This window comes from Dromiciops gliroides, chromosome 6 (genome assembly GCF_019393635.1).
Source record: "Dromiciops gliroides isolate mDroGli1 chromosome 6, mDroGli1.pri, whole genome shotgun sequence".
Classification (NCBI taxonomy): domain Eukaryota; kingdom Metazoa; phylum Chordata; class Mammalia; order Microbiotheria; family Microbiotheriidae; genus Dromiciops; species Dromiciops gliroides.
The window spans coordinates 126755211-126769671 of NC_057866.1; the positions used below are offsets into that span (position 1 = coordinate 126755211).

General features: G+C 39.8%; 1 protein-coding gene across 7 annotated transcripts in view; it reads left to right on the forward strand.

Annotated features, from left to right (window-relative positions):
* The first annotated feature begins 6877 nt into the window (after positions 1-6877).
* The window catches only part of CRACD (capping protein inhibiting regulator of actin dynamics), a 312769-nt gene continuing 305185 nt past the window's right edge, over positions 6878-14461 (forward strand). For 2 of the 7 annotated variants that reach the window (XM_043970772.1, XM_043970773.1), the window contains exon 1: positions 6878-7236. The gene's annotated coding sequence lies outside the window, so the exon portion shown is untranslated. The other 5 variants (XM_043970779.1, XM_043970775.1, XM_043970777.1 and 2 more) reach the window with 5 other exon arrangements.

Consider the following 14461-nt stretch of genomic DNA (forward strand, 5'->3'; position numbering starts at 1 on the left):
GTGATTGTTAATTTTGTACCTGTTAGAATGAAGAGGCAATACTACATGATAACCAGTGAAAAGTAAATTACAGGAATTGTGGTATCAGATGACCGGAAATAAAATTGGAAAAGTATAGCCTAGAGGTAGATAAAGAGCAAACTAAAAAACGGGTTGCTAATAAAATACTTGTTTAAAGTACTTAAAGATTAGAATTCAGTGTCCAGGTTTGGTCCTTGGAAGACAGGTAAGGCAGTGTGATGGGCAACATGTATGGAGCAAAGGATGGCGTTTAATTCCACAAGAGAAGAATGTTAGATAGCTGGGGGTCGGGATGGGGGTTGATATGCAGAAGTTGGCATTAGGTAAAATCAGATAGGATACTGCATATAGGAGTGCTAAACAAATGTTATAATTAGGAGTCACCCATATTTGTTAAAGCTAAAGATGTGAAGAGGTTAAAATTCGATTTCCCAAGGAAAAAGATTGAACAATCCGCTGTATTAGTAGACTACGTGAGAAGAAAAAAGTAGCTAGTAGCTACTTGTGAAGTAGAAAAAGTCAGCAAATAGTCAGCAAGCATTTATTAAGGCTTACTATGTGCCAGGCTCTGGGAATGCAAAATTCAAGCAGCAAAACAATCCCTGCCCTATAGAAAATTACTTTCTATTTGGGGGAAAGACAACACATAAAGGGAAGCTGAAAGGGGAATAGGTTAGATTATAGGCAATCAACAGGAGAAAGGTACTAGCATTAAGTGGGATCAGGAAAGGCTTCTTGTAGTAGGTTGGATTTGTGACTAGACAGGAAATCAAGGAAGACAGGAGGTGGAGATGAGGAGGGAGAGAATCCAGGCGTGAGTTACAGGCTATTAAGGAACAGCAAAGAGGCCAATGTCCCTGGATCAGAGGATGTGGAAAAGAAGTAAAAGTGTAAGAAGCCTGGAAAGGTAGGAAGGAGCCAAGTTATGAATGGTTTTAAAAGCTAAATGGAATAAAATAAACAATAAATTTTTTTTAAAATGGGATTTTATCTTTTTTTCCTAGAGGCGATAGTGAGCCATTGGAGTTTATTGAGCAGGGGCCTGAAGTGGTTGCATTTGCACTTGAGGAAGATCAATTTGGAGGATGGACTAGAAGGGGAAGAGGGGCAGGGAGACCAACCAGAAAGCTATTGCAGCAGTATAGTTGTGAGGTGATATGGGCCTGGACCTGGGATTTGCAGATCAGAAGATAGAAGAGGGTGTGTACAAGAGACGTTAGTTACAAAGGTAGAATCATTAGGGCTTGGCAACAGATTGAATATGGGGGTGAGGGGTGAAAAAGAGTGAGGAGTCAAGAATGATACTTAAGTCTTGGGCCTGGGTAACTGGGAGAATGGTGAAAGGAAATAGTGAAAGGAAAGGACAGGTAGAAAGATAGTTCTCTTTTGTACATGTCAAGTTTAAAATTTCTGTAAGATATCCAGGTCAAGATGTTCAGTAGGCATATGGAGGGGGTCAGGAGAGAAGTTATGCCTGGATAAATAGATCTGAGACTCAATTGCATAGTGATGATAATTGAATCCATGAAAACTGCTGAGATCACCAAGTGAAAATGTATGGAGGAAAAAGAAGAGGACTCAGGACTGAGCTTTGGGGGATACCTATGGTTACTGGCATGACACATTAAGCAATGGAGTTTGAGGAGCTTTCAGACAGGTAAGGGAAAATAAAAGGATTAAGGAACTTGTCCAACATCACAAAGCTGGTAAATATAAGCAGCAGGCCTTAAACTTGTATCTTCCTGGCTACAATAACATCTTTTCAATCCAATTTAAATAATGGTATTCACAATGTTTTCTGTGATGTTCAATATCTATCATAACTAGCACCTCTCAAATTACTTTAAATGATGCATGAATTAGATTACTGAGTAACATATATACCTTTGAACTTTTGTCATTTCTTAACCCCAAACCACATTTCTCCAATATATTTTCTCTCACGACTACCCCCTCATTGAAGTCAAGTATCGAGGCATATTTTGACTAGATTTGAAGGTTCTTATCAATCTTTAGGTAATTTCTCTCTCTACTTTATTCTCCTCATTAGTGGTAGTTAAAATATTTTTATGATAATCTTTTTTTTGGTGGGGCAATGAGGGTTAAGTGACTTGCCCAGGGTCACACAGCTAGTGTAAAGTGTCTGAGGTCCTCCTGAATCCAGGGCCGGTGCTTTATCCACTCCGCCACCTAGCTGCCCCCTCCCCCATAATCTTCTTGCATATAGCATCCCAAGTGCTCATGACCTAGGAGACTGAAGAGTGGTTAGGGAGGAGGAGAACTAAAAAAGCAGCAGCATGAAAATCTAGAAGATGGTGTCGAGGAGAAAAGGGTGAACAACAGTGTCATGTGCTACAGAACTCAAGGAGGGTGAGGATTGAGAAAAGGTCTTTAGATTCAACAATTTAAGAGCAGTTTCGGTAGAATGATGAGGTTCAGAAGCCAGAATACAGAGAGTAGGAGGAAAGGAGCTGAACTCACCTAGAAATGTAGCCATGAAAGGGAGAGATATTGGGCTATCAGTAGCTAGTGGAGATGAATAGATTAAGTGAGGGTTTGGGGTTTTTTTTGAGGATGTGGGAGACACGGGCATGTCTGTAGGCAGTAGGGAAGCAGCCAGATGAGAGGGAGAGAGTAAAGTTTAGAGAGAAGGGATGCTAGAGGAGGCAGTCTTCTGGAGAGGACAAGATGAAATGGGATCAGTCGTGCATATAAAGGTGTTTGCCTGGGCAAGGAGAAGGGCCAAGTCTTCATGTAAGACTGGAAAAGGAGATGGTGGCAGAAGATTTTCTGAGTGATAAGATGAGGAAGAGAGATGAGAGAGCTCTAAATGAATGCCCTCGATTTTTTTAGTGAAATATGAGGCAAGGTGTTCAGCTAAGAGGGTGGGGACAGAGGGAGCCAGAGGAGGTTTGAGGGGAGGTGAAAAGGTTTGGAAGAGCAACTAGAGTAGGATAGTGACTCAATTATGGAGGTGTAAAAGAATTGCCTTGAACATTGAGGGGCCCAATGGAGATTATGGATGTGGTCAGCAGTTTGTTGATCTCCAGCTTTCTCCATGCACAAGAATGAAGTAGGGTGTTACCAGAGCATAGATTGAAAGAATTTGTGAATCCCCCACTCTGCACATCTGTGATATTAAAAAGATAGACATATAAAGCACTGGCCCTGGATTCAGGAGTACCTGAGTTCAAATCCAGCCTCAGACACTTAACACTTACTAGCTGTGTGACCCTGGGCAAGTCACTTAACCCCAATTGCCCCGCAAAAAAAAAAAAAAGATAGACATAAAAATGTTTAAATATTTTCAATTCAGTAAAACATTTAACTACCTACTTTGTGCAAAATACTGTCCTAGATACTAGGGGAGAAGAAAATTAAAGAGAACACTAGTTCCTCCCAATGGTAATAACATTACATTGTAGTATTGCCTCTGTTAATGTTTTTCTCAACTAAGAGGTTAAAGATACAAAATGATTTTGAAATAATGCAATTACTAACTGGGATAGTGTGCTCCCAACTTTCATTGTGCTTCTGTATGAAGCATCTGTCTTCTAATACAGTGCTTCCAAACCTGGGAACAACAGAGTTATTGCAAAAACCTTGTGAACTCATATGTGCACCAAACATAGTTTTGTCATTAGGTATTTTCTCAGAGGGCTTTAATCGGACACCTTACAACTGTGTGCTTGGAAACCATTTCTCTAATGTTGAGAAGTGTTAACAAAATCAACTTCTTGTTTAACATTGGACATGGGTATTTTTGCTGATGGCTACAGGAGACTCAAAGCCAAATTGTCATACACTACGGATACTCTAATACAGAAAGACTCCCCAGTTTCCTTTCCTCCTTTCACTGCCTCAGGAATACAGAAATTAGGATAACTTGCCCTGCTGAACTAAGGACATAACAACTCTATGAATATTTAAGTCTGAAATTTTGTAAACTGAGTTAGGGATGTCACACATTATCTGAAACAATTCCATTTACAACAGCTTCCACTTGACCTTAATTTAAATAATGTAACTACCCAGCTGGCTTTTGGACAGTTCTAATTGCTCTAACAATTTCCACCCCGCTTTTGTTGAAACAAAACTTCTACACTCATTGGCTCTCCTTATGCCCTTGTTAACCAGATAAAACAAATCTTTCATGTGGTAACACTTTAAATGTCCTTCGTTCCTTTACCAAACACTGTCTTCTCTAGGCTACACATTCCCAGTTCTTCCAACCGATCCTGGTCTTAGTGGCATGGTATCCACTCAACTGCTAACCTTTTCATTTTCCTCTACAGCATGTCCCAGCTTTTCAATATCCTTTCTGAAATTTGCTCAGAACAGAAGACAGTTCTCCAGGTGTGGTCTGGCCAGAACAGGGTATGATAGACCAGAGGTTCCTATGTATTGGCCTCTAATAGTACTACTAATGCAGCCCATTTGCTTTTAGATTTTGCTTCTGTTTGGTTTTTGTTGTGGTTGCCAAGTCTTTTCATATTGACATTGAAGTTGACTAAACCCTACAAGTCTTCTTTGAAATGAACTGCTTTCCCATACTGTTTTTGCAGTTGATTTTTTTGAAACTAAAATAAAAGATTTAACATTTTATTCCTATTTCATCTTATAGATTTGGATCAGAGTTTCAGTCTTTCAAATTCTTTTTGGATTCTGATTCTATCATCCAGTTATGTTAGCTTCTTTGTCAGCTTCCTGTCATCTGGAACTTAAAAAGTGTGCCATCTCTACTTCTCATCCAAGGCATTGATACTGTTGAATAAGATATAACAGGACCCAAATGGCAATATTTACACTATCAGCAGGAATTTAAGTGCCTAATTACATGTGGTGCTGTCACGTGTGCTGGAGAAAAACATCTCAGACCTGATTCTTGTCTTTTGAATTTACAGTGTTGAGCTCCAAGAACTAGGGAAAATTTTTGGTGAATTTGGTCATCATTTTATGAAAGGCTTTATTACTAATTTACAAAATATCTGTTAGAATCTAACTTAAAAATCTATATTTTCTGTATTAAGACTTGACAACTAAAGATGTTTTCCAAACTGCATTTGCAATAGTGGACAGCTAGATAATAGGATTTTGAGCTAAAAAAGACCTTAGAGCTCAACTATAAGAGACCAACCCTGTCATTTTAAATGATTGGGAAACTGTGTCCTAGAGCCATGAAGTCATTTGCCCGAGGTCACATTAGTAGCTGAACAAGGATGTGAACTTAGATTTTTTTATGTTCCACTGAATAAGTGCTCTTGTGTATACCACAGTTCCTATTAGTCAAAAACCAAAAATCTGTTGTGAAGCAAGGCAGCATGAACCAAATTTTTTCAGTATCTAAGTCATACCTAAGTCAAGTTGCTTTAAAAACTACCTTGGGCGCAGCTAGGTGGCAGTGGATAAAGCACTGGCCCTAAGTTCAGAAGGACCTGTGTTCAAATCTGAACTCAGACACTTGACACTTACTAGCTGTGTGACCCTGGGTAAGTCACTTAACCCTCATTGTCCTGCCAAAAAAAAAATAAGTAAATTGAAAAAAAAAACTACCTTAAGGTTCTCAGGCCTGCTTCAGATACTGGGAGATCCTATCAGTGGTAAAAACTTTGTGTTTTTTCTTGTTTACCTTTTCACCTTTTATCCCAGAGATTTCGTTTTGGGTTTGTTTGTTTAATTACAGTTTGATGCTAGTGATCAGTATGGACCCCATGACGGAATGTATATTTGTTGTCCAAGGACCAATCTAGCTAATTTTGGAGAGGATCAGCACCAGATTGGATGCAGGGTGATTTGCTTTTCTGCCACAGCAACCCTTAAATGTCTTTAAGTCACAGTTGGAGTCTACCAAAGAAACTACCAGCCACTGAGGAAATATGGATACAACATAATTTAAAGATAGATACTCTATGCATAAAGAACTAAAGTGAATCAAAGGAATTTTTGGTTCAAGGATTTCCATAGGTACACCAACTAAAAAAACCTTGAAGTGCCTCAGTTTCCCAATTTTTCTTTCTCTGGTCTATGAAAATGAGTACTATTAATACATATTTATATAATATTTTAAAATTTGCTGAGGACCTTTTCTCACACCTTTACCAGTGCCAGTAGTAACTGTTTGTCATTTTATGGATGAGGAAACCAGAGGTTAAATCTCTTGCCCCATTATCACACACATGATGTATCTGAAACCAGGGACCTTTCCAGTATCATAGAAAGTCGACATTTCAAATTCATTTTAGAGCAACTCAAGACTATAATTGTCCACTTCTGTTTCCACATAACATTTTGCCACTGAGAAAGAGTGGCTTTTTTCAAAACTGTTTGACTTTCGGGTTTATTTACCAAGGTTAGAGCCTATTGGATGTGCTACAGAGTGAAAGGGTAAATAAGCCAGTGGCTCATGTCAAATTTCCCTGCAGTCCATCTCAGAATTCTTTTTGTCAAACGGCTTTACAATATCTTCCCAAACGGCGTCTCTATCCACAGGACCCTGGGAGGTCTCTGCACCCAACTACTGGCACTAAAAAATACAGGCGATGGCACCTAGGGTTGGCATCATCTCTTTCTGCACTCTTCCCCCAACTCAAGTTTAAGATCCTTACGTTCAAAGAAAGATTCCCAAGCGAAGCCATCGCCTTTTACAGTCGTTGCTCGCCTGTTTAGCCAGAAGGTAGACTGTCTAGGAAGGGAACCAGATCTTGTTGTCCGGGCCTCACCTATTAAAGGGAGTGGGAGTGGGGGTTGGGAGTGGAGTTGGGAGGGAGGAGGAAAGCGAGAACAATGGGCAAGCGACACTGGCCACTTGCATAGCTGTTCTCCCTTGCCATGTGAGACTGACTCCAGGATCTTCCGAGGTCCCATCAGCCGTGCCAGCGTCGTTGAAGAGGAGAAGGGCCGCTGGGTCCGTGGGCCGGAGGGGCAGGGCAGTGCATCCTCCTTGTCTAGAGTCGGGCTCAGCAAGCTGGCTGGCTGACTGGGGGGAGCATGTGATCTCCGAGAGACCGAGTTTGCAGTGCCGTGGTGTGGCCGGAGCGGGAAGCGCCATGGAGGCTCGTGCGGCTCGCTGAGAGGCGGACTGCGCTGCGCTGCGGCTGGGCTCGGCTCGGCTCCGCTCTCGGGGCGTCGGGCCACCCGGGAAGGAAACCACCCGGCCGCCTTCCCGCGGCGCGAAGGAGCCGAGAGAGAGCAGAGCACAGCAGAGCCGGGGGCTAGGTAAGAGATCCTCGCGTGCCAGGGACGGATCTTAAACAATAGCGGACCCGGGCTGGGCTCCTCCCGCCCCAGACCTCCCCGACTGCAGCCCCTGCTACGCGCCTCTGACTGGTGACCTTGTCCGTGGGCATCCCTCTGCCCTGGCCCCAAGCCCGTTTGACTTCTCGGGGCTGTCTCGGCGCTTGGAGGAGGCTGCCCGGGCGCTTTGCAAGGGTGTGTATGGTGGGGATAGGGGGTGGGGAAAGGGGGTGTGTGTGGAAGGGGACCTTGCAGCGGTATCGATCCGCTCCGAGTGTTGGGGCGCCTGGTGCTGCCTCCGTGAGCATCAGTGCGCGAGAGGAGGAGAACCGGGAAGCCGAGGGAGGACGGGGCGCGCGGGAGCCACGGGGGTATGAGCAGAAGAGCACAACTAGGGAAGAAGAGTAAGTCTGTCTCCTTCCCCCCAGCGGGGTGAGGTGGCTGTGTGTTTTATGTGTGCGCGCGCGTTTATTCCTGTCGGAGAAAAAAAAGGAAATCTGCAGAAGGCTTGATTTCACAGAGATGCTACTTGGGCAACAGACTGAACACTTGAGGTTAGAGTTGATTTCCTTAATGAATTATCTCTCTTCCCTTTGTTGGCATTATTTTCCAGGCGTATTCTCCTGGGTTCATTGGCTTTCGATGGGTGTATGGAGATGGGGGTGGGGTGGGTGACTGTGGGGAGAATCTCTCTCTGGGATCTCAATCTGACTTTGACTCCAAACGAACCGTCACCTACCAGAGCTTCATTGCTTTGTTTAACCTATGCCTGCCAAGCCATTTGTCACAGAAGTGCCAGCTCCCAGCCCCCAACTAAATTGGGATGAGCTGTGAAATCGGTGGACTGAGATGTCTGACACTCGACCGACGTTCTCCCTATTTGTCAAGCCCTGGAGCCTGGAAGCTCAGCTTTGCTCAGTGACGGGATCCTTTCTGTGGCTTCCCGCACCCTGTCCTTACCATGGTTTTCCTTTCGTAGTAGAATCTCTTTCTTCTGGGGTTCAGAAGTGGTGAAGAGATCTTAGCCTGTGTTACTGAATGGACGTAGAGAGCTGTAGATGGATCCAAAGACACACAGCCATATATACTATAGTTTCCACTCTTGGTTGTTAGTAAACAGAATGGCATCCGAGTCAAATGAAAACGTTTGAATTGGGTTTTTAGAAGTTCACAGCCTCCTACCGTGATAATTATGTTTTGACTTCTGAATTTTAAAAGGAAAAATGTTCAAACCCCCAAAGAGCCATTGATTTCAGAATATTAAGGAAAAACTAGAAACCACCACCTTGTATTCTAAAATTTTAATATGGTTAACAATAATGGCCCTGAAACTGATCTACTAGGAGGTTTGTGGGGGATGGTAAGAAACGACAGGGTAAAACCATTTTCAATAAAAGGCTTGTAGTAAATATTCTGTAGAGAATTTTCAATTCATTAACTTGTCAGTTAAATCAATGTTAGTCTATGTTAAAACAACAACAACCAGCACATAGGAATAGTTAAACAATAAATAAAATGACTGACAATTTCTCTGTAAAGTCTAGTTATAAGTGACTCAGGAATCTGAACTTGGTATTGCAGTTTCATTTAGCTAATAAAAAATTTAATAAACAAAACATCTTTACAAACACCTTTCATCCTCACTTTCTAGAGAAGACAATCCTAGTATAGTGTCGTTAGGACTAAACAACTGTTAATGAGGAAAATATTTTAAAATCAGAAGAAAACATTGCTTTTACATTTAAATCATCTAGTAAAGGGTATAGTGATTGCTTCAATTAAGGTACGTGTGAGGGAAAGTATAGACTAGTTTGCCTTTATTTCACTCTTTTTAAAAAAAATTCAGACTCTCTCATTTATACCTCTCTAATGGAAGAACTTTAAGGAAATTGTGGGAAGTTTTTCAGGTGCAGAGAATGCTTGTACTTGATCATTCTTGGCATTAGGCAATATCTGAGGAGCTTCTTTTAAAACTTAGTATGAAAATAGTTTTAAAAGTGATATGTAACTGCAGCAGGATGTCTATAAGCAGAATGTGAACACGTGGAAATATCTTTGCAGCTCTGTTCTTGATATTTGCTCATAAGAAAGGTTGAGTATCTTCCTTAATAGATTTTTAAAACCAGCAGCTGCAGCCATCAGTATTTCATTAAATAGGCCATGTCAAAGGTTAACATAACATTTTCTAGAATCTGGTGATTACAGGAGAGCTTCAATTCATAATTGTAGTTATATAAAGATACAGAGGTTAAAGGTTGCTTTATTTAAATAAAAACATTTCATTGAGTCATTCATTTAATAGCAAAAATTTCCTTCAAATATTCAATAATAGTTCCCATTTTCATGATCAGTTTGAATTTGAATACTAAATTAAATTCTCTCATTTAAAAGATGTTTCCTAGGGGCAGTTAGGTGGCACAGTGGATAGAGCACCGGCCCTGGATTCAGGAGGACCTGAGTTCAAATCTGGCCTCAGACACTTAACACTAGCTGTGTGACCCTGGGCAAGTCACTTAACCCCAATTGCCTCACTAAAAAAGAAAAAAAAAAAGATGTTTCCTAGTTCTAATTTCCTTGTTCTATTAAAGCTATCACAATGGGGAAAATATCCAAAATTATTCATGTAGAACTTAAATATTTAACTTGTCAAATTTTTATTAATAAAAAAGGAATCTAATGTCATTTTTTCCAGACAACATAAATGTTATTTTGTCCAGACAACTTCTATAGATACTAGACTTTAGGATTTAAAGCTAAACGGGCCATAGAATGATTTATTTAGCAGAAACTTTAACAACAGCAACAATAATAATAATAGCTAGCATTTATATACCCCCACTTTACAAAATTTATGTCATTTTATCCTCACAGCTATCCTAGGAGGTAGGTACTTTTATTACCTCCATTTTACCTATGCCCTTGGCCACACATTTATTAAGTGTCTGAGTAAATATTACAAGTTTCCAAAGCAAACTAAGTACTCCAAAGCACCCATCACCTTTTATAGGATTTACTCTGCCATTTGACCAAGAATATTAGAACCAAAGATTGGCTTTTTCATAATATACCACCTTTAAAATCCAGTTTCATTTTAATAGCCCCCTAATTTGAATTTTTGTTGTGTATGTATGTGTATATTTGTTGTTGTTGTTAAATCATGTCTTGACTCTTCGTGACCTCCATTTGGAGTTTTCTTGGCAAAGATACAGGTTTTCCATTTCCTGTTCCACCTAATTTTACAGATGAGACACTGAGGCAAACAGGGTTAAGTGACTTGTCTAGGGTCATATCTAAGTAAGTATCTAATGCCAGATTTGAACTCAGGTCTTCCTGACTGTAGGTTCAGAACTCTACCCATCACCACCTGACATACCATAAACACACACACACACACACATGCATGCATACACACATGCATGGATTCATGAATACATACACATACATGCATGCAGAGTCTTCTCATAATGACAGAAATTATTTCTGGACTTTATACACCATCAGGAGGGTCATAAGTTAACCCTGTTTAAGAGAAAAACCTTGCCTAATAAGTAAATAGCCTTTGATGAAGTACAAAATAAAGCTTAGAAAATATAAAACCATATGGTTTTATTGATGCCTCAAAAGCAAAGGGCAGTATAAAATGTTTACTTTGTAAGTCATTTGTAGGGAACACACAACTGTGCAAAGACATAAGTGTTGTCCTTACATTTGTGATTGTAGTTCTATTTTCATATTTCTGAGAATTTTTTCTTTCTGTGGAAGTAAATGGAAAATGATTATTTCCTCACAAAATTAATTTTATAAGTCAGAAAGAACTGGAAGAAATATCAAGGGTAAAAATCTCAATGTTTAGTACTTGTTGTTAGGTGACATTAAAAGTCAAGATTGAAACCATTTCCCCTACTTTCTTCATACCTGAGTCATCTGGATTCAGCCTTATATTTAAATTATAACTGTCAAAAATACACTTTGTAAGAATGCTTTTGGAAATGGTTTATTGGCCTACCTGTAGGCACTTCTAAACTTTTGGCCAACAATTAATCTATTTATTTATTTATTTGTTGAGTGAAATATTTCTTTTTCAAAGCTGATACTTTAAAATTCAGAATTTATCATCATATATGCCTCAAGGAAGCTTTTTGCTTCCATTCTTTCTGGGGTGTCATCATAGGTAACATGTTACAACCTACTTATGCCTACTAGCACCTTTCTATTGCTCTCTGAATTATCTTCAATTTTAGTTCCTTCATGATCATCACGTCTGTGATTTATAGCTATATGGGATCACCTGTGGCCATTACAAAGATGAGCTTTGGCTAAGAACAAATATAACAATAGCTAACAATTATATAGTGATTACTATGAGCCAGGTACTGTGCTACATGCTTTACAATTATTACCTCATTTGATCCTCACAGTGGCCTGGTGAGGTAGGTACTGTTGTTATCTTCATTTTACAGATGAGGAAACTGAGGCAAACAGAGGCTAAGTCATTTTTGCTGAAGGTCACACAACTAGTGTCTGGTCTGGTACTCTATCCACTGTACTGTCTAGGTGCCCTATAGAGATAGATAGATGGCTGGATGACTGGATGGATGAATGGCTGGCTGGATAGATAGATAGATAGATAGATAGATAGATAGATAGATAGATAGATAGATAGATAGATAGATAGATAGATACATACATACATACATACATACATACATACATACATACGTACGTACATACATACATACGTACATACATACATATATATATACTACATACATACATAAATACATACTTGCTATTAAAAGTACTGCATAAGGGGCAGCTAGGTGGCGCAATGGATAAAGCACTGGCCCTGGATTCAGGAGTACCTGAGTTCAAATCCAGCCTCAGACACTTGACACTTACTAGCTGTGTGACCCTAGGCAAGTCACTTAACCCCCATTGCCCTGCCCCCCCCCAAAAAGGACTGCTTAATGTCCCAAATGTAATCCAGCCTGATTTTTAGCTATTTAGTTCTGGACCTGATTTTCATCCCTCTGCATTGCTTGTCCAGAGTGTACCATTTGATGTATTAGTTCAACAAACTGTCCAGCTATATCTCATACTCCAAGTATTATGGGGTTTTTTCCTTCATACCCACACATTCCCTCCTTCCTCACCCCTTTCATGGTTTGACCAATTTCTTTCATATTGCTGTGGAATCTCTAAGAAGACATGTCTCAGAACTCAATTACGACTTTACTTATAAGGGAAGGAAACAATCATTTATTTAGCATCTACTATGTGCCAGGTACTGTGCTAAATATAATAATAGCTAACATTTATATATAGCTTAGTATCTGGCACATAGCAATCACTATATAAATGTCAGCTATTATGGTATTGTGGTATATTGCTAAGTGCTTTACAAATATTTTTTCATTTGATCCTCATATCAACCCTGGTGGAGGTAGGTGCTATTATTTGCATTTTAGAGATGAGGAAACTGAGGCAAACAGAGGTTGTGACTTACCCAAGGTTACACAGATAATAAGTGTCTGAGGCTAGTTTTGAACTTCCTGACTCCAGACCCAGTGCTCTATCCATTGTGCCACCTTAATAAGATTAGAGTGGCTTCTGGGTTCTCTGGTCTTTTTCATTGTGGCAACCATTTCATATATCAATCAGACTTCCCTGGAAAATAAAAGAATCTGCATTTTCACCTTCAGGCATTTCCTATTTGTAGCGTTGACATATTGTTTACACAGGTCAAATTAGAGCTTCTATCTGGTTCGTCCACAATTCGACCTTTTTCTTGCCTTTCTTCTCATTTATTGTTATTTCACCATTGCTCCAACCAGCCAATGATCACAAGTAGAAGGTTCTAAATTACTGTTACATCTGTAACTATTTGCTGTTAATATGTCAAAATACCAACAACAACCTTCTTTATTGTAATGGTCATTTCTTGCCACTTTCAGACCTGGATGCATTCATGCCTTCACCAGAGTCTTACTTTTGGGTCTCCATATGGTGGAGAGGGGAATAGAGACTAAACCATTCTCGTCATCCTCTAGCAAACTGGAAGACTTCAGTTTTGGGTCCTGGGATAAGTTCGATGGTGTTCTTTTCTAATTGGCCTTGGGCTGATGAAATAAATCTTTGCCTTCCTCTCTCACTATCTCATCTGTGTACCTTATATTCTTTTCCTTTCTCTCCCCTAGTAAAATATCACTTTTCTGAGGGTAGGAATTTTTTTTTTGGTCTTTGTAGCACAGTACCTTCTGCAGAGGAAACATTTGATAAAAGTTTGTTGAGTATGGATTTTGAATTTATACTGGTAAGATGCCCAGAAACTCAGGTTTAGATCAGGTAAAATCAAAACATTAAGTTGGAGGAAGCAAGATACTGTACCTCTTAATAAAATATCATAGCTCATAGTATCACTAGTATTAACATAGTACTTTAAGATTTATAAGGCACCTTCATCTTGATAGCCCTTGAGGTAGGTGCTCCAAGTATTATCATCTTCATCTTACAGATGAGGAAACAGACTTAGAGACATTATTCAGCCTATAGAAGATCACATAGCTTATAAATGTATAACTATAACAAAAATTTCAAAGAGACCTGAAGGATGTTTAATAGAGCAGCAGAACTGGAAGCTCATTTCTTGTGGCAAAGGACACCAATAGGATTTTTTTCCCGTGCTGTCTTCTAAGCAAAGAATCTATGGGATGTCACTGACTGTCTCTAAAAACAGCTCTGGGAGGAAATACTAATGGTGAATGGTGAACAAAAAGTGATATTCTTGCATATGGCCTTTACTTTTGTATTGTCAACATGCAGCCAGTGTCTTTCACTAAAAAAGACAAAAATAAGAACTTAGCTTTATGCCCAGAGTTGTTTGGTCTGGTATTCTTGTTGGAGATACTTTTGTCTTCCTAAGGCAGCTCAGATGTGATTGTGATGAATTGTGTCTTTGTAAACAGAGTTAAGGTTCTTACATCTGCTATTTACTTGTTCCTTGGAGCAGATGCACCCTTTCCTTTTGTCCTATGCATAATATTAGTGACTACCAATTAGTCATCAGTGGCCTAGTGACAACTAACAACCACCATTATCAGTGGATGCCTAACACTCAAATTAATCCTTTGCTCCACAGAATCATGAAATCATAGAGTTTTAGAGAAGAAAGGCAATTTTTCAATAATATAGTCCTTTCCTTGTACAA